The following is a 27,807-nucleotide window of genomic DNA, read 5'->3' as shown; positions in this document are numbered from 1 at the left end:
TAAACGAGAGTGTTTATTTTGAAAAAATAACAATATTTTTCACATTTTTTTATATGAAATTCCCCCCAAAACAAATGTAAAAATCAAAATTTTTTTAAATTTTTGGCCAATTTGTTTTCTGCTACTTATGTTTGGTAAAAAAAATCACAATAAGCGTATTTTGATTGGTTTGCGCAAAAGTTATTGCGTTTACTAACTAAGGGAAAGATTTCTGTCATTTTTGGTGTTTTTTTTTTAACGAGTAATGACGGCGATCTGCGATTTTTTTTGCGGGACTGCGACATTGCGGCGGACAGATCGGACCCTTGACTGACATTTTTGACACTTTTGGGGTTACCAGTGACATTACTACAGTAATCAGTGCTATAAATATGCACTGTTACTGTAAAAATGACACTGGCAGGGAAGGGATTAACTTTATTGGAGAGGGAGGGGTTAATGTATGCCTGGTGCTTACTGACATGTGTGGGGGGAGGTGACTGAGTGACACAAGGACAGATTGCATGTTCAGCTATGCTGAACCATGCTATCTGACCCTGCCTGTCACTTAGGACCTCCAAACTCGATTCCCCGACGATCGGGGAAGAGCAGCGGCGATCGCCGCCGCTCCTCCCCTGGCCCGACTCCCGCTGTGACTGAAAACAGCGGGAGCGCGCCTCCGGCGGCGCGCGAGCACCGCCTACAGGGGGAGGAGTCCAGCGACGTAGGTCTACGTCGCTGGACGGGATCGTGCCACATTGCCGCAGTAGCAGCAATGTGAGCGGTCCTAAAGTGGTTAAGGGGGCTGATGGTGACTTAAAATGTGGGAGCTGAACATTAGTGTGGCAGGTGGTGACCAAATATGGGGGAGCTGCCCATTAGTGGGGCAGGTGGTGACTGAATATGTGGGAGCTGATCATTAGTGGGGCAGGTGGTGACCGAATATGGGAGAGCTGCTCATTAGTGGGGCAGGTGGTGACTTAATATGTGGGAACTGATCAGTAGTGGGGCAGGTGGTAACCGAATATGGGGGAGCTGCTCATTAGTGGGGCAGGTGGTGACTGAATATGTGGGAGCTGCTCATTAGTGGGGCAGGTGGTGACTGAATATGTGGGAGCTGCTCATTAGTGGGGCAGGTGGTGACTAGTGTTGAGCGAACACGGACTGTATTATTCGTGTTCGTACCGAATAATTGGATTTTTTTTACCCGAACACGGACACGGACACTTTACTGTATGTTCGGGTAAAAATCCGTGTTCGGTCGTTTTATTTCCGGGTTTTGCATGCTTTGGCGCTCTTTTCATGGCGGGCTTTCAACAGCCAATCAACAATCGTTTAACTGGTGTGCCTTAAGCCATCCCAGCCATGCCTGCAAATGTCTTAGTAGCTGTGATTGGCCGTCTGAAGCATGTGACCAAGTCTTTATAAGTTCGAGGCAGCCGCCGCAGCAGCGTCATTCTGCTGCTTAGCTAAGGGACAGAGCACACATCAATGTGCTGGCTGCTGATTAGGGAAAGATAGGCAGGAAAAAAACATTTGTGTCCGGATAGAATTGAGGGACAGGTCGGAGTGTTTAGGCAGGGCGAGTTGTAGGCATTTTAGGGATAGAGTCTGCTGAATTATAGGGTCAGTGTCTTCTACAAACTACAATCGATATTGCTGTGTGGGGGGTGGGGTGAATCTGCACTCAATCCTGATCTACGATCTCTTCTCAATCCTGTTAGGGACAGAGTCTGCTGAATTTTAGGGAAACTGTGTTCTACAAACTACAATCGATATTGCTGTGTGGTGTGGGATTGGAGATAGGCAGGTGTCAGTGATCCACATCCATTTTTCTGTGTGTGAGCTGCAGTGAACACAATCTTTTTGGGCTGCAGTGAACACAATCTTTTTGGGCTGCAGTGAACACAATCTTTTTGGGCTGCAGTGAACACAATCTTTTTGGGCTGCAGTGAACACAATCTTTTTGGGGTGCAGTGAACAAAATCTTTTTGGGGTGCAGTGAACACAATCCTTTTTGGTGTGCAGTGAACACAATCTTTTTGGGGTGCAGTGAACAAAATCCTTTTTGGGGTGCAGTGAACAACATCCTTTTTGGGGTGCAGTGAACACAATCTTTTTGGGGTGCAGTGAACAAAATCCTTTGTGGGGTGCAGTGAACACAATCTTTTTGGGGTGCAGTGAACACAATCTTTTTGGGGTGGAGTGAACAACATCCTTTTTGGGGTGCAGTGAACAAAATCCTTTTTGGGGTGCAGTGAACAAAATCATTTTTGGGGTGCAGTGAACACAATCTTTGTGGGGTACAGTGAACAGAATCTTTGTGGGGTGCAGTGAACACAATCTTTGGGGGGTACAGTGAACACAATCTTTTTGGGGTGCAGTGAACACAATCTTTGTGGGGTGCAGTGAACACAATCTTTTTGGGGTGGAGTGAACAAAATCATTTTTGGGGTGCAGTGAACAACATCCTTTTTGGGGTGCAGTGATCAAAATCCTTTTTGGGGTGCAGTGAACACAATCTTTTTGGGGTGCAGTGAACAAAATCCTTTGTGGGGTGCAGTGAACAGAATCTTTGTGGGGTGCAGTGAACACAATCTTTGGGGGGGTACAGTGAACACAATCTTTTTGGGGTGCAGTGAACACAATCTTTGTGGGGTACAGTGAACAGAATCTTTGTGGGGTGCAGTGAACACAATCTTTGGGGGGTACAGTGAACACAATCTTTTTGGGGTGCAGTGAACACAATCTTTGGGGGGTACAGTGAACACAATCTTTTTGGGGTGCAGTGAACACAATCTTTGTGGGGTGCAGTGAACACAATCTTTGGGGGGGTACAGTGAACACAATCTTTTTGGGGTGCAGTGAACAACATCCTTTTAGGGTGCAGTGAACACAATCTTTGTGGGGTGCAGTGAACAACATCCTTTTAGGGTGCAGTGAACACAATCTTTGTGGGGTACAGTGAACAGAATCTTTGTGGGGTGCAGTGAACACAATCTTTGGGGGGTACAGTGAACACAATCTTTGTGAGGTGCAGTGAACACAATCTTTGTGGGGTGCAGTGAACACAATCATTGTGGGGTGCAGTGAACTCAATCTTTGTGGGGTACAGTGAACACAATCTCATACTTCTGAAGATTTGAGGGTGCTGCCTGTTCCATACTCCCCCTACTCCTCATCTAGCCTTTTAGGGGTACAAACAATAGTAATTGGGGCCTAGTGTGGTTGTGTACGTGTGATATACATACACTTTTTTTGGATCATATTTTCTATTCCGCTATTTAATCAAAAACCTTTGGGGATCAGTTAAATTGGGGGATAGTCTGTGTTGGTACGTGTGAGAGAGATCCACCTTTCCAAGTTGTTGGGGTTCATCTCATACTTCTGAAGGTTTGAGGGTGCTGCCTGTTCCATACTCCCCCTACTCCTAGCCTTTTAGGGGTACAAACAATAGTAATTGGGGCCTAGTGTGGTTGTGTACGTGTGATATACATACACTTTTTTTGGATCATATTTTCTATTCCGCTATTTAATCAAAAACCTTTGGGGATCAGTTAAATTGGGGGATAGTCTGTGTTGGTACGTGTGAGAGAGATCCACCTTTCCAAGTTGTTGGGGTTCATCTCATACTTCTGAAGGTTTGAGGGTGCTGCCTGTTCCATACCCCCCCTACTCCTCATCTAGCCTTTTAGGGGTACAAACAATAGTAATTGGGGCCTAGTGTGGTTGTGTACGTGTGATATACATACACTTTTTTTGGATCATATTTTCTATTCCGCTATTTAATCAAAAACCTTTGGGGATCAGTTAAATTGGGGGATAGTCTGTGTTGGTACGTGTGAGAGAGATCCACCTTTCCAAGTTGTTGGGGTTCATCTCATACTTCTGAAGGTTTGAGGGTGCTGCCTGTTCCATACTCCCCCTACTCCTCATCTAGCCTTTTAGGGGTACAAACAATAGTAATTGGGGCCCAGTGTGGTTGTGTACGTGTGATATACATACACTTTTTTTGGATCATATTTTCTATTCCGCTATTTAATCAAAAACCTTTGGGGATCAGTTAAATTGGGGGATAGTCTGTGTTGGTACGTGTGAGAGAGATCCACCTTTCCAAGTTGTTGGGGTTCATCTCATACTTCTGAAGGTTTGAGGGTGCTGCCTGTTCCATACTCCCCCTACTCCTCATCTAGCCTTTTAGGGGTACAAACAATAGTAATTGGGGCCCAGTGTGGTTGTGTACGTGTGATATACATACACTTTTTTTGGATCATATTTTCTATTCCGCTATTTAATCAAAAACCTTTGGGGATCAGTTAAATTGGGGGATAGTCTGTGTTGGTACGTGTGAGAGAGATCCACCTTTCCAAGTTGTTGGGGTTCATCTCATACTTCTGAAGGTTTGAGGGTGCTGCCTGTTCCATACCCCCCCTACTCCTCATCTAGCCTTTTAGGGGTACAAACAATAGTAATTGGGGCCTAGTGTGGTTGTGTACGTGTGATATACATACACTTTTTTTGGATCATATTTTCTATTCCGCTATTTAATCAAAAACCTTTGGGGATCAGTTAAATTGGGGGATAGTCTGTGTTGGTACGTGTGAGAGAGATCCACCTTTCCAAGTTGTTGGGGTTCATCTCATACTTCTGAAGGTTTGAGGGTGCTGCCTGTTCCATACTCCCCCTACTCCTCATCTAGCCTTTTAGGGGTACAAACAATAGTAATTGGGGCCCAGTGTGGTTGTGTACGTGTGATATACATACACTTTTTTTGGATCATATTTTCTATTCCGCTATTTAATTTAACTGGGCCTCCATGCGAGACCTGTGTGCCTTGTTGCGCTGTTTTGAGTACTCCACCAACATGGCCAGTGGCAATGACGCCGTTCTCAGCTTAACTATCCCACTTCCATGCCTCCTTGAAAAAACAATTCGGGCGATGATGGAAGAGGATGTGGCACAGGATGAGGAGGAGGAGGAGGATGAAGAGGTAACATTTCCAAGGCTTTCAGGGCAGTCATTCGCAAGGGGCTCCGAGGGTGGGTTCCTGCACACGCAAACGCCAGGGACGCAATTGTCCAGCAGGGGCACAGTTCTGGAGGATGAGGAGGATGAGGAGGAGGAGGAGCTGGAGGAGGAGATGGAACCATGTTCACAGCAGGGTGGCACCCAGGCCAGCTCATGGCCATCACTGGTGCGTGGCTGGGGGGATACAGAGGACACGGACGATACACCTCCCACAGAGGACAGCCTTTCGTTGCCTCTGGGCAGCCTGGCACACATGAGCGATTACATGCTGCAGTGTCTCCACAACGACCGCCGAGTTGCCCACATTCTAACTTGTGCTGATTACTGGGTGGCCACGCTGCTGGATCCCCGTTACAAGGACAACGTACCGTCCTTAATTCACTCACTGGAGCGCGATCGCAAGATGCGCGAGTACAAGCGCACGCTGGTAGACGCCATGCTGCTGGCATTCCCATCTGACAGCGGGGCCACAGTGGAAGCACAAGGCAGAGGAGGAGGAGGTCGCCAACGCAACCAGGGCACCGCCAGCACCTCAGAAGGCAGGGTTAGCATGGCCGAAATGTGGAAAAGCTTTGTCAGCACGCCACAACAAACAGCAGCACCAGCAGCTCAGATGGAACGTCTTAGCAGGAGGCAGCATTTTACCAACATGGTGGAGCAGTATGTGTGCACACGCCTACATGTAGTGAATGACGGGTCTGCCCCCTTCAACTTCTGGGTCTCCAAATTGGGCACATGGCTTGAGCTTGCCCTTTACGCCTTGGAGGTGCTGGCGTGCCCTGCAGCCAGTGTATTATCTGAACGGGTATTTAGCACGGCTGGGGGCGTTATAACAGACAAGCGCAGCCGCCTGTCCAGAGACAATGTGGACAAGCTCACGTTCATTAAAATGAACCAGGCATGGATCCCACGGGACTTTTCCGTACCTTATGCAGAATAGCAATGGATACCGACCTTACCCACCCATTGTTCCATTTTTGCTCTTTCTCACTCTTTTGGGGTGTACCCTCATTTAAAATTTTTGAAAAGAAGCAGTGTTGGCTACCTCGTCCTCCTCCTCAGGGCCAGATTAATGTAGGGGCTATTGGAGCTGCAGCTCCAGGCCCCTACCTTTTATATAGGCCCCGGGTTGGCCATATTCACTGTTACCGCTCTTCTGTCACTTGTAAACACAGAAGTCTGGCTTCTATGCTCGCTTCCCCAGGCAGCACCCTCAGAACCTCCCCACACAGCGTGAAGGCCGGACAAGGAGGGACAGTTGGCGATGCATGGATGTGTTTATGGGCTTCAGAGACAGCATCCCATGTTGAATTAGGCATGCATGGCTGCACCCTTCCTCCTCTGGGTGCATGGCAAGGCACGGCCCTTAAGGCCCTTCAAAATCCTCAGCACCAAGCCCATGATGCTGTTAATCCGGCCCTGGTCCTCCTCCACCGCCGCTTCCACCTACACCGCCCATAGGTGTGCGCAGCCTATTGCATTAAGGTGTGCACCCCAAAGTTGAAATACACATGCATGTGTTTGCCAGCAGGGAGAGTAATGTATCGGGGCCATGTACCTGTAGGCAAGGAGAAATAGAGCAGAGCAGGTCCCAGGGAGATCTTTCCCATCTCCTCACTGGCAATGCTATGTGCCCTAGGTGATTAGGGTGTGCCCAGGCACACCCAGCACACCCTGTGCGCACGCCTATGTCACCGCTAGGCTTGTGACGGTATCAGATTTTCATGCTGCGATTAATTGATTAAGGTTTTGCCACGGTATACGGTATTATCACGGTATTCTATTATTAAATTTAAATTATTAAATTTCCACCTCACTTCAATTTCATTGCTGAATTTAGGGGCTTTGGTTCACTTATGCACATTATTATATAGTCAGTCAGTACAGACTCTGTGAACCAGGCCTAAAATAGGTCATCAAGCAGTGTCTGGCCTAACTGGTGATAACTGGTTCTGGCGCTCGGCTCCGATCCGATGGCCTGGTCATTAAGAGGGCAAATCCTTGTGGTCAAGAAGTGGTTAAACCTGAAGGAGGTGTTGTTTATAAATTACTTTACTATTGCTTTAGGCCTGGTTCACATGTATGCGGGTTGGTGGTTCACATTTGCACAGGCATAGCAGCCCATTGATTTGAATGGGCTGCTATGCCCTCATTTTCCGCAGAAAAAAGGTGCATGCAGCATTTTTTTAAAATTCAGTGGCCTTGAAATCCATCCTGCTTTTGCACCATGCGACTAACCTGCAGTTCCTGCTCTGGCAAGCTTTCTGCATTTTTTGTATACGTGGGCACGGCATTTAAAAATAAACAGTTTGCGTGTGCAGCAACGGCAGGTAAGTCGCATGGTGCAAAAGAAGGATGGATTTCATGGCCACTGCATTTTTTTAAATTCTGCATGCACCTTTTTTCAGCTGAAAACGCAGGCATAGCAGCTCAAGCCCATTCACATCAATGGGCTGCTATGCCTGTGCAAATGTGGGCCCCCAACCCGCATACATGTGAACCAGGCCTAAAGCAATAGTAAAGTCATTAATTGGTTAAACCTGCAGGAGGACCGGTGTTTTTATCTATTAATGACTTTACTATTGCTTTAGGCCTGGTTCACATGTATGCGGGTTGGGGGCCCACATTTGCACAGGCATAGCAGCCCATTGATGTGAATGGGCTTGAGCTGCTATGCCTGCGTTTTCAGCTGAAAAAAGGTGCATGCAGAATTTAAAAAAATGCAGTGGCCATGAAATCCATCCTTCTTTTGCACCATGCGACTTACCTGCCGTTGCTGCACACGCAAACTGTTTATTTTTAAATGCCGTGCCCACGTATACAAAAAATGCAGAAAGCTTGCCAGAGCAGGAACTGCAGGTTAGTCGCATGGTGCAAAAGCAGGATGGATTTCAAGGCCACTGAATTTAAAAAAAATGCTGCATGCACCTTTTTTCTGCGGAAAATGAGGGCATAGCAGCCCGTTCAAATCAATGGGCTGCTATGCCTGTGCAAATGTGGGCCGCCAACCTGCATACATGTGAACCGCCAACCCGCATACATGTGAACCACCAACCCGCATACATGTGAACCAGGCCTAAAGCAATAGTAAAGTCATTAATAGATAAAAACACCGGTCCTCCTGCAGGTTTAACCACTTCTGGATCGCAAGGATTTGCCCCTTTAAAGACCAGGCCATCGGATCAGAGCGCCAGGACCAGTCATCACCAGGTAGGCCAGACACTGCTTGATGGCTATATAATAATGTAATGTGGGCTGCTAGGCGTGTGTGTGTGTATATATATATTTATTAGAGCTGCACGATTCTGGCCAAAATGAGAATCACGATTTTTTAGCTTGGAATAAAGATCACGATTCTCTCACGATTCTCTGTGTAACAAAAAAAAAAAAAATTGGGATAACTTTACTGTTACGTTTTTTTTTTTTTTTTTATTCATTAAAGTCTAATCATTGCGTTTGAAAGACTGCTGCGCAAATACAGTGTGACATAAAATATTACAACAATCGCCATTTTATTCTGTAGGGTCTCTGCTAAAAAAATATATAAAATGTTTGGGGGTTCTAAGTACTTTTCTAGCAAAAAAAAAACTGATTTTAACTTGCAAACAGCAAGTGTCAGAAAAAGATCCAGTCTTTAAGAGGTTAAACTTCCTTTCTCCCTGGCAGAGGGAAGGAAAAGATACAAATGTAATCATTTTTGTTTATAGTTAGGAGACTTAATGCTGAAAGGTGTTAGCTGAGTGAGTGAATGAGTCATCCAGCTCACTGAAATGTATCAATTCACAAGTCAGGCAGACTTGACAGAGAAACTCGGTATTTTAAAAATGCCACAATAACAATACCGTGGCTATGCAATACCGCGATATATCGAATTACCGAAAACCGGCATATGTCTAGTCACCGCCACATCCACCACCACCTCAACCTCCCTCCTACTCCATATGGGCCTCGTCCTTCAGAGATGAAGAAGAACATTGTTTTATTTTTCTGTTTTTTTTTGTTGTTTTAAGTTATTTCCCTATCCACATTTGTTTGCAGAGCACTTGCCATGCTCTTAATTACGTTTTGCTGCCATTTGCAGCACTCTAGCCCTTTCCTTTGGTGTTTTAGAGCCATTTTAGTGCCTTAAAGTTCGGGTCCCCATTGACTTCAATGGGGTTCGGTGTCCGGGAAAAGTTCGGTAAAAGTCCGGGACACGGACCCGGACTTTTTTTTAAAGTTCGGCCGAACCCGTCGAACACGGACATCTAGGTGTTCGCTCAACCCTACTCAGCGTTCCTCCTGGATAATGAATGATTCCCTGTTATCTTTTGCGGATATTCAAGCGGAGCTTTTACAAGCTTCCAAGGAATATTTTGATCTCAATACTGGCTCGGTTTCATCCCCGGTGACACTGTTGGAAGCGTATAAGGCGTTGCTGCGGGGCCGGGTTATTCAAATAGCCTCCCGCCGGAAGCGGGAACGGCTGAAGCTTCAGCAAACGTTGGAGGCTCGTTTGGACCGTCTTTCCTCCGCCTTTAAGCAGGCTCCGACTCCTACCAATCGCAGATTACTGGCTCTTTGCCGGACTGAGCTGGACTTATGCCTTACCGATAGGGAGGAGAGAACCCTACGTTGGTCTCGCCAAATGTGGTACGCCAAAGCTAACAAACCGAACGCGATGTTGGCGAACAGATTACGGACTTTTGCCCCTAAATTTACCCCCGTCACTTTGCGCACTCGCCACAATGTGCTCACTAGTAACCCTCTTCGAGTCCTGGAGGAATTCCGTAGTCGCCCTGCTGGGCTGTATTCGGCTCCGGCGCAGGCTGACTCTCGCGCTGCGGATGCCTTCTTGCAACGTGTCTCCTTACCCACGCTTTCGGCTTCCCATACGACTCTTATGGATCGTGATATTCAGGAGTCCGAAGTTCTACAATGTATCAAGGACCTGAAGATAGGGAAGAAACCTGGTCCAGATGGTTTTACCGCATTGTTTTATCGGAAGTTTGCCACTGTCCTGGCCCCTCATCTGACCGCGATGTTTAACGCTGTTAAAAATGGACAATCCCTTACTCCAGACTTACTAACGGCCAACATTGTCATGTTACCTAAACCGGATCGGGATCACTCTTCATGGGCTAATTTTCGCCCAATTTCGCTTATCAATATTGATATGAAGCTATTAACCAAAATACTGGCTACGCGCCTAAATTCCTTCCTTCCTCGCCTGATCAAGAAGGATCAGGTTGGCTTCGTGCCCCGTCGGCAGGCTGGGGACGCTATTCGGCGAATTATTCAACTACAGCATTTTGCTCTTCAACGACGTATACCCACTATGCTTTTATCCCTAGACGTAACCAAGGCTTTTGATACCCTGTCTTGGCCTTATCTCATGACTGTTCTCCGCCGCTTCGGCTTTGGCCCCTCTTTTCTGTCCTGGCTCGCTGCCCTCTACGATTCCCCTCAGGCCCGTATCAAATATTATGGGTTCGAGTTGCTCCCTTTTTCCATTGGCCGGGGTACGCGGCAGGGGTGCCCATTGTCCCCCCTGCTGTTTGTCCTGGCCTTGGAACCCTTAGCTGAAGCTATACGCACCCATCATGACATCTCGGGCATTGAAGTGGCAGGCTCCCCGCATAAAATATCGTTATTTGCGGACGATATCTTGCTGTCCCTTACTTCAACTAGAATTTCGTTACCTAACCTTCTGGCTTTGTTGGATGAGTTTGCTGTTTTCTCTGGCCTGCATATCAACTCTGCCAAATCGAACGCAATGTCAGTTTCTTTGCCTCCTGATGAGGTGGTGGCCCTTCAGGCAGCCTTTCCCTTTAAATGGCACCCTGCTTTACCCTATTTGGGTGTTAAATTATCTCCCACATATGAAGGTCTTTATGCGGTTAATTATCCGTCTCTTTTTCGCCATTTGACGTCCTTACTTTCCTCTTGGTCTCACCTTTCCTTGTCCTGGTTTGGCAGGATCACGGCCGTTCGTATGACCTATCTCCCTAAACTATTGTACTATTTCCGTGTGTTGCCGGTTCCGATCCCCTCTCACATCTTACGTATTCATCAACGCAAGATTCTGAAATTTATTTGGGGCTCTTCCAGACCCCGCATTAATAAACGCGTTCTGTATGCTCGGAAGATTTCTGGGGGGTTCTCGGTACCGAACTTGAAGGCATACTACACTGCGGCGTCGATAGCCCCTCTCTCTCACTTACATGACACGTTCCAGTTGCCACTATGGGCCACGATTGACCTGGTGGATGCCAGTCCAGTCCCCCTTTCTTCTATTCCTTGGCTACCTCCTAAATTTCGACCGCCGGACTTGCGCCCTTGCCTCCTCCATTCTCTCCGCCTCTGGGACTCCGTCAAGTACTCCGCTAACTTGATTTCACCCCACTTACCTTTAATGCGTCTCTTCCCTTGCCCTATGTTCCCACCTGGTCTCACTAACCCGCGTGTGTTTTCTTGGTGGACTGACCATGGCTTTGTGGATGTCCACTCGTTGTTTACCCCCACGAAGATACTTCCCTTTGGGGCCCTTAGCTCCTCGCATGATATACCTCTGCGGGAGCATTTTTGTTATATGCAACTCCATCATTTTCTTCAGCAACTTGTTAAGCATAGACCCTTACCCTATACGCTTACGCCATTTGAGAGCATCTGTAGGGCACGGCCCCACTCGACGGGACTCATATCCCTTCTATATGCTTCTATTATCGCCTGCGATACACCCCCTTTCTCGGCATATCATTCTAACTGGGAACTAGAACTGGGGGGGCAGTCTGGACAAGGAAGATTGGCAGCATATGACGGCGGCTCTCTCTAAGTGTTCCCACAATGTCTTGATTCTGGAAAATGCTTACAAGGTATTTTACCGATGGTACTATACTCCGGCCAGACTGGCTAAATTTATACCCGCCTACTCCCCCCTGTGTTTCCGGGGATGCGCTCAGGAGGGGACTATGGCGCATATTTGGTGGACATGTCCCAGGGTGCGCAGACTGTGGATTAGGATTTATGCCTTACTCCGTAATATTTTTCAAGTCACCCTGAAGAAGGATCCGTATGAGGCTCTCTTGTGCAAGCCTATACCTGATTTGACTCGTGCACAGCGGCAGTTGGCTCAGCACTTGTTTACGGCCACGAAATTGACCATTGCTCGATCTTGGAAGACCCCGTTGCTTAGTTTTGAGGCAGCCAAAAACCGTATGAATGTTATTCTCGTTAATGAAAAGTTGACTGCGATAGTTTCTGATTCTCACGCTAAGTTTCTTAAGGTGTGGGACCCTTGGATCTCTACCGTTGCCCCTTCTAGATTCCAGACCACCCTTCTCTCTCTTTAAATGCCTCCTGGGCGCACACTCCGCAGGGCCTGCCCCCCCCCTTTTTTCCTCTCCCCCTTCCTCCTCCCCGCCCCTTCCTTTGCCTTTCTCTATTGTCGTCTCTCTTCTTGTTTGTCCTACTTTCTCACTTTTCCTTCCTTTTTTGTCTTTGTCTCGTACTGTTGTTTTCCTTCCTGGCTTGGTACTCTCTGGTCCAGCCTTTGTTTGCTCATTGGAACGTAATGAACCTTTTCCTTATGATGACCTTCCTACATTGTGATATAATAAGGGACTTTAGGTCCCCTCCTGTGCTCTTCTGCTTGTTGATGTTCATTATTTGGTCCGTGTTGTTTCCCGGTTGGCGCACGTACTATGTTTGTAACATGTTCTGCCAATATCTATTTCTCTGCGTTCCAGTTTTTTCTTTACTCATTGTACACATGTATCGTGTATTTGATGTATGTTAATGCCTTTATTTTCAAAATAAAAACTTTTGTACAAGAATAATATTAGAGGGTTAGTGGTGTCTGAATATGAAGGGGCCTCACATTAGGGAGTCTGGTGGAGAATGAATGTGAAGGGGTGTACATTAGGAAGTTTTGAAGGGACCACACAAAATATAAGGGGATAATGGGGAAAGGGTTGTGTTGGAACTGCAGGTCATTTATTGTACTATTGCATTGTGATAATTTAATGTTGCTAGTTAGCCTACTTTATGTTGCTTATTTAGACAATAGTTTGATATGGTAATATTAGGTGATATTAGGTGATATGATATGCTGTTATTGTGTGGCATAATTTTCTGTTGCTGGCTGATTTAATCCACTAATACAGTGTAATATGTTCTTGTGAACGTTTACATAATTTTCTGTAATGGCATTACACATTATAATGTGCTTTTGCGGGTCATTTGTCGTTTCAATGTTTATGTCGCATGACATAGTAGGCTTGCTACACTAAGATAGACAAATTATTTTAACTCCTTTAGTTATATTATGTCACGATAAAAAAGAAAAATGCACAGTTTATAGTCACGGAACGAAGAAGATCAGTACTCAAACCTGTCAGAGATTGATGGCTTACATGGAACAAGCTTACATTTGTAGAGCAGAAAGACGATCTTATCAATCAACTAGTGCTCATTCATTGTCCAATTTCAGGTTGAGGTGAGTCCTGGACCAGGCTGGATTGCCCAAATAGATGTACAGAAAGACAGCGCTTGCAAAAATGTGAATTCCAAAAAATAAAAAATATTAATAATATATGCAATAATGACCATAAAGTGCAATGGTGCTACATACAAACTATAATAGTTGATACCTTCTGATAAATCTCCCAGTCCTGACGGATTTCAGAATGAGTATCTCAAACAATTTAAACATATTTTGGCATATCATTACTTAACACTGATGTGAAGGTGTATGCAAAAATTTTGGCCAAACGGATAGTCACTGTTCTTCCATCTCTAATAAATACAGACCAAATGGGCTTCATGGCAAATAGACAAGCAGCAGATGCCACTAGAAGGGTAATAAATCTCATCCACCATGTTGAATAGTCGAAAATACCCTCAGTTCTCCTATCAGTCGGCGCTGAAAAAGCGTTTGACAGAGTGTATTGGCGGTATATGTCCTTGGTATTGGAGAAATTTGTTTTTCAGGGTATGATATCATCTGCTATCCGGGCCTTATATTCTAACCCTTCAGCGCAAGTACTCGTATCTGGCTCATATTCCAAAATGTTCTCCATTGCCAATGGCACCCGCCAAGGATGCCCCCTGTCACCAAGCATCTTTAATTTGATGATAGAACCTTTGGCTGAAATGATACGTATACACCCTCACATCTTGGGTTTTAGATTTCAAGGCACCTCACACGAAATTAGTTTATTTGCCAATGATGTGATTTTATCACTCAGGAATCCGCTTATCTCTTTAAATTCTGTACACCAAGTATTACAAACCTTTAGTGCGATCTCATATTACAAAGTTAATTTTTCAAAATCTCTAATTTTAGATTTGGGGGTACACACTTATACTAGAACATATTTAAAATCTCAACTTCCCTATGTATGGACATCCAAAGAAATTCCGTATTTGGGGATAATATTGACTTCATCCACATCGTTCATGGTTACAGCCAACTATACCCCATTATTACACAAATTATGAAAGGAGTTGGAACAAAAATCTTACAAGTAACCTTTTTGGATAGACCATCTTGCGGCATTTAAGATGATGACCCTCCCACAGATTCTATACATTTTTCGTACCCTGCCACTTCTGATTTAATGTTATTTCATGAAAAAGCTTATAGCCCTTCTCAAAAATTATATCTGGCAAGGTAAACATCAGAGATGTGCATGGTCCCACCTAATCAAACATAAGTCAGTGGGGGGGATTAGTATGGTTCACTTGAAGGACTATTACTTGGCATCTCAGCTTACCTATCTCAAGTCATGGTTCTGTGCTGATACGGATACCCGTTGGGTACAGGTGAAAGCAGCTCTAACTAACACAAAACATTTAGTACACCTTTTGTTAGCTGATTACTGGAAGCCGATATCAATTCAAAATGTTCTGTTACAGTAAGAACATCGTTATTACCACAGAGAACACTCTTAACACAAAGCAAATTAGACTCTGATACCCAGAAAATACGTATACCCCTTGAAACAATGGAAATTCTTATACCTTATCTGTACACCTGTAAATGGAGGGATTGTAATATATATTGGGTAGAGGACTTGATGGAGGGTGTCGGATTTAAATAATTTGAGGCCCTCCAGCGACTCCATAACCTCCTCATATCTGAACATTACTCTTATATCCGTATAACTAAATTTCTTAAGCAATACCCACTGCCAACATTACTACTCCCCCAACGGTTGTATGATTATTACACCTCCCCTTGTCAGAAGAAAAAAGGCGTTTCTTTATTTTCCAACATCTTAAATTCCAAAACTATATATCATAAGACAGGACACATGGTAAAATGGGAAGAAGATTTGCGACAAACATTTACGACCATGCAATGGTCCCAAGCGTTCAAATATTCTTATAATATATCCCGATGTGTTAATCATTGGGAATTAGCACAGAAAATTCTCTCACGATGGTATCTTACTACCTATTGGCTCTCCAAATTCTACGTGTCCCATTCGCCACTATGTTGGCGTACATGTGGACAAGTGGGCAACCTCTACCACACTCTATGGTCATGTAAAAATCTAACAAGTTTTTGGAACCACATTTTCAACCTCTTTTTTTCTGTGACTGGCACATTAAATATACCTACACCAGCTTTAGCTCTTCTAAATCTGGGGATAGATGGGTTTCTGACACACACACACTGGATTACAGCCCGTATATTGACATCTGCTAGACTGAGGTAGTAGCCTCTGTTAGGTTAACTTATGAATATGAAAAGGCACTGGCACTTCGTTCTAATTCAATGTCTATGTTTTTGAAACATTGGGAACTTTGGTCCCTTTGGACTGAACACTAAATGGTTGTGATAGTAATGGCCATACTTTAATGCTGGCTTATTGTTATTAATTGTTACTAAGGGGGTGATTTTTCCCATGTATCATATGTTGAATGGTTTTTATAGGTATGCTTTTTCCCTTTTTGTGTGTGTAAAACTTCAATAAAATTTATATGGAGAGAAACTATAATAGTTGATCATATAGGTGCATAAAGTGCAATCGGGCTACATCTAAACCATAATAATTGGTCTCAAAAGTGCAATAATAGTAATCAATAAGAACAGTGTAATCAATATAAGGTGCAACAGTGCTAAGTGCAACAATGCTAAAGCAAAAATAAATGTCCACTGATGTGACAATCCAATAGGTTGCTCAAATGATATATGATATAATACTGTATGTCCAATATCAGGTGCAAAGTGCTCAAAAGTGCTGCTGCAAAAGATGTAATAGGTGCTCCACACGGTGCAAAGGTGCCAAGAATCCCCTTAGGGAATCCACTCACCGTAGCCGATGGACCTTAAGAAGGTCAAAAGAGCCTTATGATAAGGTGGACCGTAAACCTCCTAGCAGAAACACAGTAGATCCCCTTCTTCAGTGTCACTCAAAAAAAGGGATGGATCAACATAGTGAAGCCCACATATATAAGTTTATTTATTGTAAGGTAAGAAATACTCACAAGGATAAAACAATAATGCCATATAAAAGATACAGATGTCCACATGCAAAGAGTGATCACATAATCCTTCCAGGAATGCAGGAAGTGACGTTGTGTGGTTTGCCGTTTACCGGAAGTACGTCCTTCCGGTAAACGGCAAACCACACAACGTACACATCTGTATCTTAGCGGAATAAAAATTACCAAAGCCGAAACCTGACCCTTGACAGTACTCAAGGCCAACTTTTGATCACCCCCCCCCCCCCTGTTGAAGGAAACAAGATCCAGCCACTGAGTAATAGTGAGGGGGAGCGCAAGAAGACTCACACCACGCAATACGCAACTTTCTCGCATGATGAAAAAAATCATCATAGAAGACACTTCCCACGCTTTATGCAGGGTGGGAAACACCAAAGCAGATAACCCTCCATCCTTTGACACCTGGCTTACAGCAGCCAAGCCAGCAAGCCGTGCCGGCAAGCCAGCAACCGTAAAGCCAGACGGGAGATCGGCCCGGGAGATAAGAAACCCTCCTTGAGAGGAAGCCTCCAAGGAGCGTCAGCGGGAAGCCTGACCAGGTCGGCATACCAAGCTCAGCAAGGCCAGTCTGGAGCCACAAGAATGATTGCCCCGACTGCTATGAAGGCCCTCACCCTTGACAGCCTGTGGAAAAAAACACTCTTCCCCCCATGAGACTCTTACATAATGTCATCCAGGGCAGCGCCAAACAGGTGATCCCCTTGATAAGGGAGATCCATTAAGACCTTCTTAGAAGTTTGATCCACAGACCAACACTCCGGTCAAGTAGACTCCGGTCAACCACCACCAAAAATGACAAGGGAGCCTCGACCAGCGCGGCATCACAAACAAAATGCAGCCCCTGCGCCAGCTGGTCAAACAGCTCCCCCAGGGGCAAGAGGGACATGCCTCACACCAAGTCACGGCATTGGGATTCCGCCCATCAGGCAGAGTCTACGTGGCAAGGGCAAACATAAACACTATTCCCAGTGCAGCTATGCCAGAGAGCACAGAGCACAGGCCACAGCCCACGCCATCCTATCCCCCAAGTCCTTAAAGGACGGGGATTCCTCCAACGGAACAATGGTAGTCCCATTCAGCTAGAGACCGTACGTTCACCAAAGGCGGAACAGTCCACTGTACCAGAGACTCCCCCAAAAAGGCAATGTCTAACGGCCGCTTAGACACCCCAGGGGAATGATTCAGGCAGCTTCCTCCTACATGAGCAGCCAGCAAAAAGAGCAGCTCCGGGTGGCATGTGAGTGCCAGATGCCACCTGCGCCCTAGGCGCAGCTGCCGCTGCGACCTCCAAATTGCAGGGTGCCACGCACTGAAAACAGCCAGTGCATCCACCAGTGCCTGTTGCGGCAGGGGAGGTGGAAATGTCATCCTCATTATCCGAGGAGACAGGGCTCGAGGTAAGAGACCCGGCAGGGAGGCCCACGTCTGACTCAGACTCCGAGACATCAAATGAGGCAGCGGTAGGTGAAGAAAAGTTTTATCGCACCTACCACCAACCCCCGGGCCCAAATGCATCCCGAAGTGCCGAAAAGGCATCGACAGACAGTGGAGATCTGGAAGGCCCTGCGGCCTCCGTGAGGGGGTCAGGTGGGAAAAAATGGCATGCAGTGTCCATTCTTAACCTGAGGAACCCGCCAGCAAATTTTCAAATTTTCTTTTTTTTAAACGGACCCACAGCGCTACAGCGCCCCCCCGGAGGTCACTAACAGACCCCGTCAGAGAGGGAGAGACCACCCTCAAGACTCACTGTCCTTCAGGCACTCCCACCAGCCTTCACAGCAAAACATCTACAGAAAAACAGCCGAAAACGGGTGTACCAAGATGGCCGGCTCCATAGAAGCAGACAGAGGCTACAACAAAATGGCGGCCCCACGCAGGAATTGCGATAATCGGGACCCACAGGGGGGCCCCCCACACCATCCACTTTAGAAAAAACCCACCAAGGCCCCCCGCACGATCATTGAGCGACACGGAGGGCGCATTCCCCTGGCCCCCCATGTGATCTGCCCACTAGGCCCCAGGTAGGCCCAAACAGTCCCCCGTGTGGGGGGTGAAGGGGGTGTAGAGGAGGGGGGTCACAACAGGACAGTAGGAAACCCAGGAGTGTGATGGTCTGACCGTCCCAGGGAGAGGGACTGTGCCAACCCCAAAATCTGCCAGGGAAGGGGGGACATTTACTCACCATACCAGGAATACAGGCGGGCGCCATCTCTTGACAGGACCCCACGCCACCGGAGTAGGGGGGCTGTCAGCCAAATAGGAACGCTGCGACATAAGCCTTGACCCTGTCGTGTGCGTCCTGGTGAGACGTTTAACTCGCGGGGTCAGTCCCCGTCCAGTGGGACTATGTCGCGGCCAACCCAGCGCAGAGCTAAGGTCTGCACATGCTCAATAGCCAGACTGGGGTGACCACTGGATATGGGGGTCCAACCTGTCACCCAGCCTGGCATAGTTGCTTGAAGATCTCACAGGAAAAAAGTTCCGGAGAAAAAAAGGCTAGCTAAAAAAATCTACGTAAAAAATACTTTATATGCCAGGACCAGATATCCCAACAAGGAACTAGGTCCTTACTCCTGAATAGGCAGATTAAAACTGGCATCCTATGCAGGAATAGAGAGGGTGTACCCTCCAGGACTGCCCATAGGCGTAGCCAGAACTTTTTTCTGCCTAGTGTCCTACTTCTGTAGGGGGCAGTATTACCCTACTGATATGAATCAGAGAGAACTGCGTCCATTAATGAACGATAGAGAAATGTATTTTAAAAAGTTTAGAAATATCTATGACCTCAATATGCATGTCTGCAGGCTCTAACTGATGCTGTTGAGAGGTTAAAAAAGAACACTGCAAAAAAAAGTACAGTACAGTGGTGTTATTTCATTTATGGAATCGCTGCCACTTGAATTCCACTACAGCCTGTGTCCTCATGCTTTTATGGGAGGCAAATCATCCATCTATCAAGATGTGACATCCCACCCACTGTGTTCTTTTTTTAGTTACTGGGCATGGAGGAGGAGAGAGGGACTGGGCTGTCATTTAGGATCTGTATACACACCCAAATATGTGATGTTAATACCATGTGACCTGAATAGCTCAGCTATAACCAGGAAGTGTTCTCTCCAGTAATAGAGACCAAACTGAGCGTGTGCAGCTGAACTACACTTAATGTGTCTTATCTGGACTTCCCCAAAGTGAACGTGCGGGAGGGGGAGGATCTGTGCATACAGGATCACACAGCCTTTTTACACAATGCAGAGAAATAATCACTTAAGTTACACAATGAGTATGACAAGCATGCTACTCTGCATCTACAACACAGATTTACTGTTGTGGGTTTAGTAACACTTTAAAAACTGACCACATTAAGCAGGAGAACACACTGTGGTCAGTTCTCTACCTATGCTGCTCTCCTCCAATGATCAGACTTGTCCGGACACGCCCTCGCTTCACAGCCATTCACTGGGAAGCTCAGTGTACTGCTGATTCTCCTCCTCCAGCTCTTATGCAGCTGAGATCAGAGGGAAGGTGCTCGCTTATAAAAAAAAAAAAGGTATTTATGATTTATTATTATTTTTATTTTTTTTTATCTATACAAAAATGTTTTCCTTTAATTGCTACTTTAAACCTAATGGGTTTTCTTACAAGGTGATTGTTTACAATCACTTTAAACCACTTGATTTTCTGACCAAATTTACAAAGCCACGCAGGTTTTTTTCAGCAAGTTGGCACCAACATTGGATGCCAAAAACTGAACATACTTTTTAAAATCTGGATGGGTGTAGTATGGTTTGAAATGATGTTTTTTTTATAAAAAGAAAATTTATTCTTTTATCATTGTACTTGTAATGTTAGTAAATTGCTAAGGGTTTCTACTTTATACTAGCTACTTGCAAAATGGGTTTAACTTTCCTCATGTATGTATTAACAAAATGGCAACATTTTATTATTTTTTTTTTCTTCTATAATATTTTTATTAGAAAATTAGTACAAAAAATGAAAACAAAAGGACAAACAGAACAAAATGCCACAGCAGGCCTCCTTCGAGGTACTGGCACAAGTATAAAAGTCCTCAGGACAACCTATTTATTTGATTTTATTATACTGACAAATACCTTTTCCGTAGACTAACATTATATGCCATAAGCAGCTTTCTCATGTAAGGAGTTCTAGATTGTTTCCTTTTTTTGGCTTGACAGCTTAAGAGTTTAACAAGTCTGAGCTCAAAACTGCCTGATAAGCATACTTCTAATTAATTAATTCATCACTGTGCTATGTAGAGGTCATATCATTTTATCAAATGCCTTTTTTTTTCAGACTGGATCTCTGCACCATTTTTGTATATCTAACTTTTTACCTATAGCAGAAAGCATTGGATGTCATTTCCAGGGCTCTAAATTTGCCAGGTACTATATATTATAATATGATTTTACAGTCTCTTACCTAAACAACCCATTTCATTTATAGTCAGTTAAGTAGCCTTTGATGCTCTATAGCTGTTGATGAATTTAAAGGAAATTTTCAATTAGAATGTAATGCGAAGGGTGAGGTTAAAGTGTATGTCTGGGCAAAAAAATACTTAGAGTAATTGTAAACCCTCCCCTTGTAAAACAACCCATTTAGTATAAAATATAAATGAAAGGCAAAACATTTGTGTATAGATATAAAAACGTGACGTATAAATGTTTCCCTTTTTTAAAAGTGATTACATACCCTCTGTTCTCAGCTGCATAAGAGCTGGGGAAAAGTAACAGCAGAACACTGATCTTCCCAGTGATAGGCTGTACAGGGGGGAGGGGGTGTCAGGACAAGTCTAATCATTGGAGGAGAGTACAATGAGTTTCCAGCATAACTAGGGAACTGGCCATGCTTTGTTCTCCTGCTTAGTGTGGTCAGATTTTAATAGGAAAGCAGAGGAACTGACAGGAACACCAGGGATTTCACATAAAGGAAGCAATACAAAGAAAACAGGCAGAATCAAGGGAAAGAGGGAGAGGGAAATGGAGCACCAGGAAATCACTCAAACGCCCTGAGAAGTCCTGGGGCGTGAGGCTATGACATCAAATACTCAAAATAACCATCCGAATACCTAACGGTGTATAACCGGTGAGCCAAGCAACTAGACAACATGTGAAAAACAAAGAAAAAGAAAGTTGCATATGATGGCTCAAACAAGGGTAAATGGTGGATAAAAGATGGTACTTTATTGAAACAGGATAAAAACAGGTGATGCAAATTCAACATACAATTGCAAAAATAATGGGTCATGGACACTGGATAAAACCAAAAACAGTATATCCTGCCTCTGAGATGACACTTTGACACCTCACCTAGGCTCCACTCACCACCCAATCAACACAAAAACCGCCTAAATAGCCCACCATCCCAACCCATCTGCCCTAAACCAATTCCAAAGACTGATGAAGACTGAAGAATGTCCCAGTCAGGGGTCTTGATAGACAAATCACAGGGAAATGGAAGCCAGCAGGGATATGCAAAAATCTAGCACTGGCAGTCAGGACTCACGTGTTCAGGACGTCCTGAAGAAGCGTGCTGCGTCACGCGAAACGAGTTGATGTCACACACGGTCACACCTCCGGCTCCACCCACCACACGGATCGCCACGCCGCAACCACTGCTCCGAACAGCTGTAGCCGGCTCACGGGGTCTCTCCAACAGCGATCGTGGCCATCTCCGGCTCCCCTGGTTGTCACCTCGGTACCCTCATTCATCCTACAGTGGAATTGGGCACCACTTGTCTGCACCATTCGGAGCACCATGTACGTCCCACTACTCAACACGTGAGTCCTGACTGCCAGTGCTAGATTTTTACCAGTTGGCTGAACCTCACTCCTGCTTGCTTGCATCTGCCGCAGCATCTTGCTTGACTCCGCTTGCATGGTCTGCTAAACCTCTTCCCTGTGGCCCATCTGGGCACGGAGGGACAATCCACACCATACCTATGAACACTGGGCCATCCGTTGCCACCTATATCACCGTATGAGGACTCGGATCACGGCCTACATTCTGAGGTGGGACTTTGTACCTCTATCAAGTGACCCAGGGGGGATGTGAGTAGAAGAGGTTTTTATTACTGCTTTACTCCATGCTTGCTTGCCTGCTATAAGCTGTGCTGCTGGACTGTTTCATATCGCTTGCTTTACCACTGGTTTGCCTGCTCTGATTTCAATTTGGTGCTAACTAAGAATTTCCACCAGACAATTGTGCCTTTTTACCAGGGTTTGATGCTGTGGAGAAATGAAGCCCTCTATCTTGATCAGATCTGTTGGAACATCAGCCCCAGGAGCTTTTTACACCCAGCCCCCTTGTCCGAAGCTTTATTTTACTATTCATATAGCTTTGTCCCCAGCCCATGGACTTATCTTGCATATCCCTGCTGGCTTCCATTTCCCTGTGATTTGTTTATCAAGACCCCTGCCTGGGACATTCTTCAGTCTTCATCAGTCTTTGGAATTGGTTTAGGGCAGATGGGTTGGGGTGGTGGGCTATTTAGGCTGTTTTCGTGTTGATTGGGTGGTGGGTGGAGTCTAGGTGAGGTGTCACTAGTGTCATCTCAGAGGCAGGATCTACTGTTTTTGGTTTTATCCAGTGTCCATGAGCCATTATTTTTGCAATTGTATGTTGAATTTTCATCACCTGCTTTTATCCTGTTTCAATAAAGTACCATCTTTTATCCACCATTTACCCTTGTTTGAGTCATCATATGCAACTTTCTTTTTCTTTGTTTTTCACAAAGAAAACAGGACATTTTTACATACAACTTAGTACATGGTACAGCAGGCACATATCAGGAATATGAAATGTTTGGTATATATACTCTTTAATACATCTCTGGGACCAATGCTTATGTGATAAATTTGCTACAGGAAGTTATGCCAGTGAAATAACCAATTTTGAAAATAGTTTTTATTATCTGTTTTGGTACCTTATGATTTCTAAGGTCCTTAAAATGTTCTCTTTCCTCTGTTGAATTTTAATTAGAATACAGTAGAAGGGTAATTAAGAAAAGCACATCAGCCTGATTTCTGGATTGAGCAGTATTCAGTAAAAAAATCTTCACAGTTATCTTCTCGTTTGGGTACCTCGGCTAGCTCTCTTTTATTTGAAAACTGCTGGTATAAAAAATCTCCCATATCGATCCAAATATACCTTTATTTAAAAACTTGGAACATTTACAGTGGGCATAGAAAAGATTCCCCCCTCCACCCCATTAAAATAATCACATTTTTTTGCTTTGCATCCTAAAATTAAGACAGACACAGTTTTTGTTTTATCAAGCTGTATTTACTGTGCATATTTTAACTTCCAAGTGAAAGATATAACACAAACATGTCAGAACATTTAAAAAAAAAAAAAAGTCAAACAGAATCACTGAGTTGGAAAAAAGATCACCTCCCTCCTAAAATGACCTGTAAACTCAACCAGGTGTAGCTAATCACCTTTTCAATGGAACACAAATCAATTTGACTTTCAACTGTGATCAGCTGTGGTCATTTTGATTAGCACAGCATTAAAATAGCTTTCCTGCAGCATTTCAGTCCCTGATAGTGCAACTGAAGCAAACAATCAACTATGGGTGGCAAGTCAAAAGATCTTCAGGATAAAATTATAGATAAGCACAAGTCTGGAGATGATACAAATACATTTCAAAGGCTTTATCAGTGAAGTCTATTATTAAGAAGTGGAAGGTATTTGGTACAACACAGACTCTCCCTGGATCAGGATGAGTTTCAAACTGGATGAAAGAGCCAGCTGGACACTGGTCAGAGAGGCTACCAAGAGGCCTACAGCAACTCTTAAGCAGTTGCAGGAATGTATGACAAAGAGTGGTCATTGTGTGCATGTGACAACAATATTACATGTTCTCCACAAATGAGGCTTGTATGGGAGGGTTGCAAGTAAATAAACACTCCTCAAGAAAAGGCCACATGCAGTCACGACTTAGCTTTGCTAAAACACACTTTGAAGATTCTGAGGCCAAAGGTTTTATAGGTATAGGTGGCGCTGCCTATATATGTGTTATTCTCATAAAACCCAAAACAGGTGAAACAATTAATTAGGAAGTGATAAACTATAAGTCCATAAACGATCTGATGCTTTAAAAATTGATGTCCTTTTAAAGGTAAAGTGACAAAGTGCAAAAAAAAATAGCCAAAGCGCAACATCAGTCTCTTGGTGATAGAAGAAGTGAATACACTCGTGCTCCCCCTTCAGCAGCTCACTCACCAGAAGACTGAACCCCTGCAAGGGTCAGAGGCACCAACAGATAGTGAAATGCACGAGCCTATATCTCCTCCTACATCTCCCAGAGTCTGATCATTGGGTTTTCTCCTCACAGGGTATGCAGACAAGAGAGGCAACTCATAGTGTGAATCCGTAGCAAATTGTTTATTAATAAAACAGAAAACTCACTTATAATGGTAAAAGGTATGCAAGCCGGAAGTGACCCGATGATGCTCTAGTCTGGCCTAAGACTTGAGCGTCATCACGCTACTTCCGGTTCTGAACTTCTGATCCATGGAACGCATGGCGTTCCGGAAATAACACATCTCTTAATGGCTTGAATCCATATTACCATTGTAGGTTCGTTTTCTGTTTTTTTAATAAACAATTTGCTATGGATTCACACTATGAGTTGCCTCTCTTGTCCACATACCCTGTGAGGAGAAAACCCACTGATCAGACCCTGAGAGATGGAGGATGAGATATAGGTTCATGCATTTCACTATCTTTTGGTGCCTCTGATCCCTGCAGGGGTTCAGTCTTCTGGTGAGTGAGGAGCTGAAGGGGAAGCATGGGTAGATTCACTTCTTCTATCACCAAGAGACTGATGTTGCACTTTGGCAATTTTTTTTTTTGCACTTTGCCATTTTACCTCTATAAGGACTTATGAATTTCTAAAAGCATCAGATCGTTTATGGACTTATTTAATTATTGCACTTGTTGCACATTTTTGCACGGATGCGGAGGCTGCTCGGAGGTCATAGGAGGTATAGCAGGGGTAGAATGAGGTGAGTAAGGAGGAGGAACAGAATTGAATCCCTTTTGCGTAAATTTCAGGTGCTCTTACCAATGGGCTGAGTGGTGGGAGGTTAAATGTATTGTCAAGCATTTGATACCCAAATGGCTGGTGTTTTTGCCACGCTTGATGTGCTTGAGACACAGTGTGAAAATTGCAACAGTGCGATCGGCTGCAATTGTGCTAAAAAAAGACCCAGACAAAAAAAAAGATCCAGACAGCTGAGCTGTGGGAGGGGTGCCTGGAGATAACAGCTACACAATGTGATGGAATAGGGTGGATGTTCTCTACACTTTGATGATGGCTTCCTCGTTGGGGTTGTGCCTCACCCTCACTTTCCTCCCTCTGCTCTATCTGGCACCCAAGTCGCGTCAGTGACCTCATCGTCTCCTCCATCCTCATTACCACAAAAGGAGACAACTTAACAATACGCTGCGACTGGGGAAACATAACTGCCAATTTGTATACCAGTGTACTCCCCTCTCTGTAGGCTCATGTTCCTACCTTCCTCAAACTCAGAACCAACATCTGAATCAAGTAATGGCTGTGCATCGTCAAGGAGCAAGTGGCTAACGCTCTGTTCAAATAACTCAGCTGACTCCTCCATGGCTGATGCTGGGGCTATGGCAGGAATAGCTGTGGACAAGGAGGCAGATTTAGCCACTCTGGCAGCTGCAGTGGACTGCTCACTAATCTCTGTGCACTAAACAAAGGAAATGATGCCCTGCCTGATGAATGACCATGTCCACCTTTGTCTGTGGACACATACGCTGCTGGCCCCCTCTAAATATACTGTATTAAATGTGCACAGAAATTTACGTCATTAAACAGCATGTAACGCACAGAAATATACTGCATTAAATGTGCAATAACGCACAGAAATATACTGCGTTCAACGTGCAATAACGCACTGAAATATACTGCATTAAAGGTGCAGTAACACACTGAAATATACTCCGTTAAATGGCCCATAAGGCAAAGAAATATACTGCGTTAAACGTGCAGTAACGCACAGAAATATACTTTGTTAAACGTGCACTAATGCACTGAACTATAATGCAGTAAACCTGCCCTGACAAAAAAAACTGACACTAAAGTAAAAATGAATGGTCAGGTCACTACACTCACACTGACTGAACTATCACTAGATTCACACTAAAGTAAAAATGAATGTTTATTACACTCACACTGACTAAACTATCACTAGATTCACACTAAAGTAACACTAAAGTAAAAATTAATGGTCGCACTACACTCACACTGATTGAACTATCACTAGATTCCCACTAAATTGATATTCTACACTGACAATAGAATCTGAATAGCACATTATAACACACTAAACCTCTAGTAGCAATGACCAGAGCCCTGTTCTATTTCTCTCCATGCCAAAATCACACTACAAACGGCCGCTAATGAAAGAATACTTTTATAGTGTGGGGTGGGACTAAGAGCAATGAGCCATGATTGGATAGAGTTATCATTACTTTCTCCAATCATGGCTCTGACAGTGCTCTGTGCCCTGATTGGGCAAAACTCATGGTTGGGCCGAACTATTTACCCATCCCTACTCAGTACCGCTGGCTGCTTTGGACTCCTCAAGCCAGCAGAGTGCAATGTACATTTATAAAGCATGTTGCCATACTTTTTAACTGTTCAGAGCTCTTTTTCCTTTTTTAAAGCGCTGGTATGGTATCAGATGGGTCATACCGCCATATTGTGTGTATCAAAAACATATATATATATTTATTTTGAAAGACACATTGTAATACAATGGGCAATACAGATGACCCCTAAAAAAACCTTTGGTGAAATTACCTTCAACCTGGGAGCTATTTCACGGTAACGGTAACCCCTCTACCCAGCTTCTAAGACCTGTTTAGATATATTGTAGTATTCTGCACTTGGCAGCTCCTCTGTGCTCTATAAAAAGAGCCCAGATCGTGGATGGTGGAATAGTGTAGGGGGGATTCTCGTAATTTTATTTAATCACCGGAGATGTTACCAGACTATGCATATATGCAGGCTAAATGATAAGTAAATGAATATTACTTTGCTGGCGACTGGCTTGATTTTCAGCTATTTCTACCACAGGCCACAATCTTATTTAAAATATTCCTGTAGTTCATTGTTTCATTTATTTAATATCTTTTACTTGTTGACGCAGTTCATACTAACATAAACTAGGGACAATTCAGCATGAAGCAGTAACATTTAATGTATACATCTCTGTGGTGCATAATATAATAGGCTTCTTTCTCAGTCCTGGACAG

The sequence above is a fragment of the Pelophylax lessonae genome (assembly GCF_965119305.1).
Source record: "Pelophylax lessonae genome assembly, chromosome: 2".
Classification (NCBI taxonomy): Eukaryota; Metazoa; Chordata; class Amphibia; order Anura; family Ranidae; genus Pelophylax; species Pelophylax lessonae.
The sequence above is the reverse complement of the archived record's forward strand: the minus strand, read 5'-3'. Positions refer to the sequence as shown.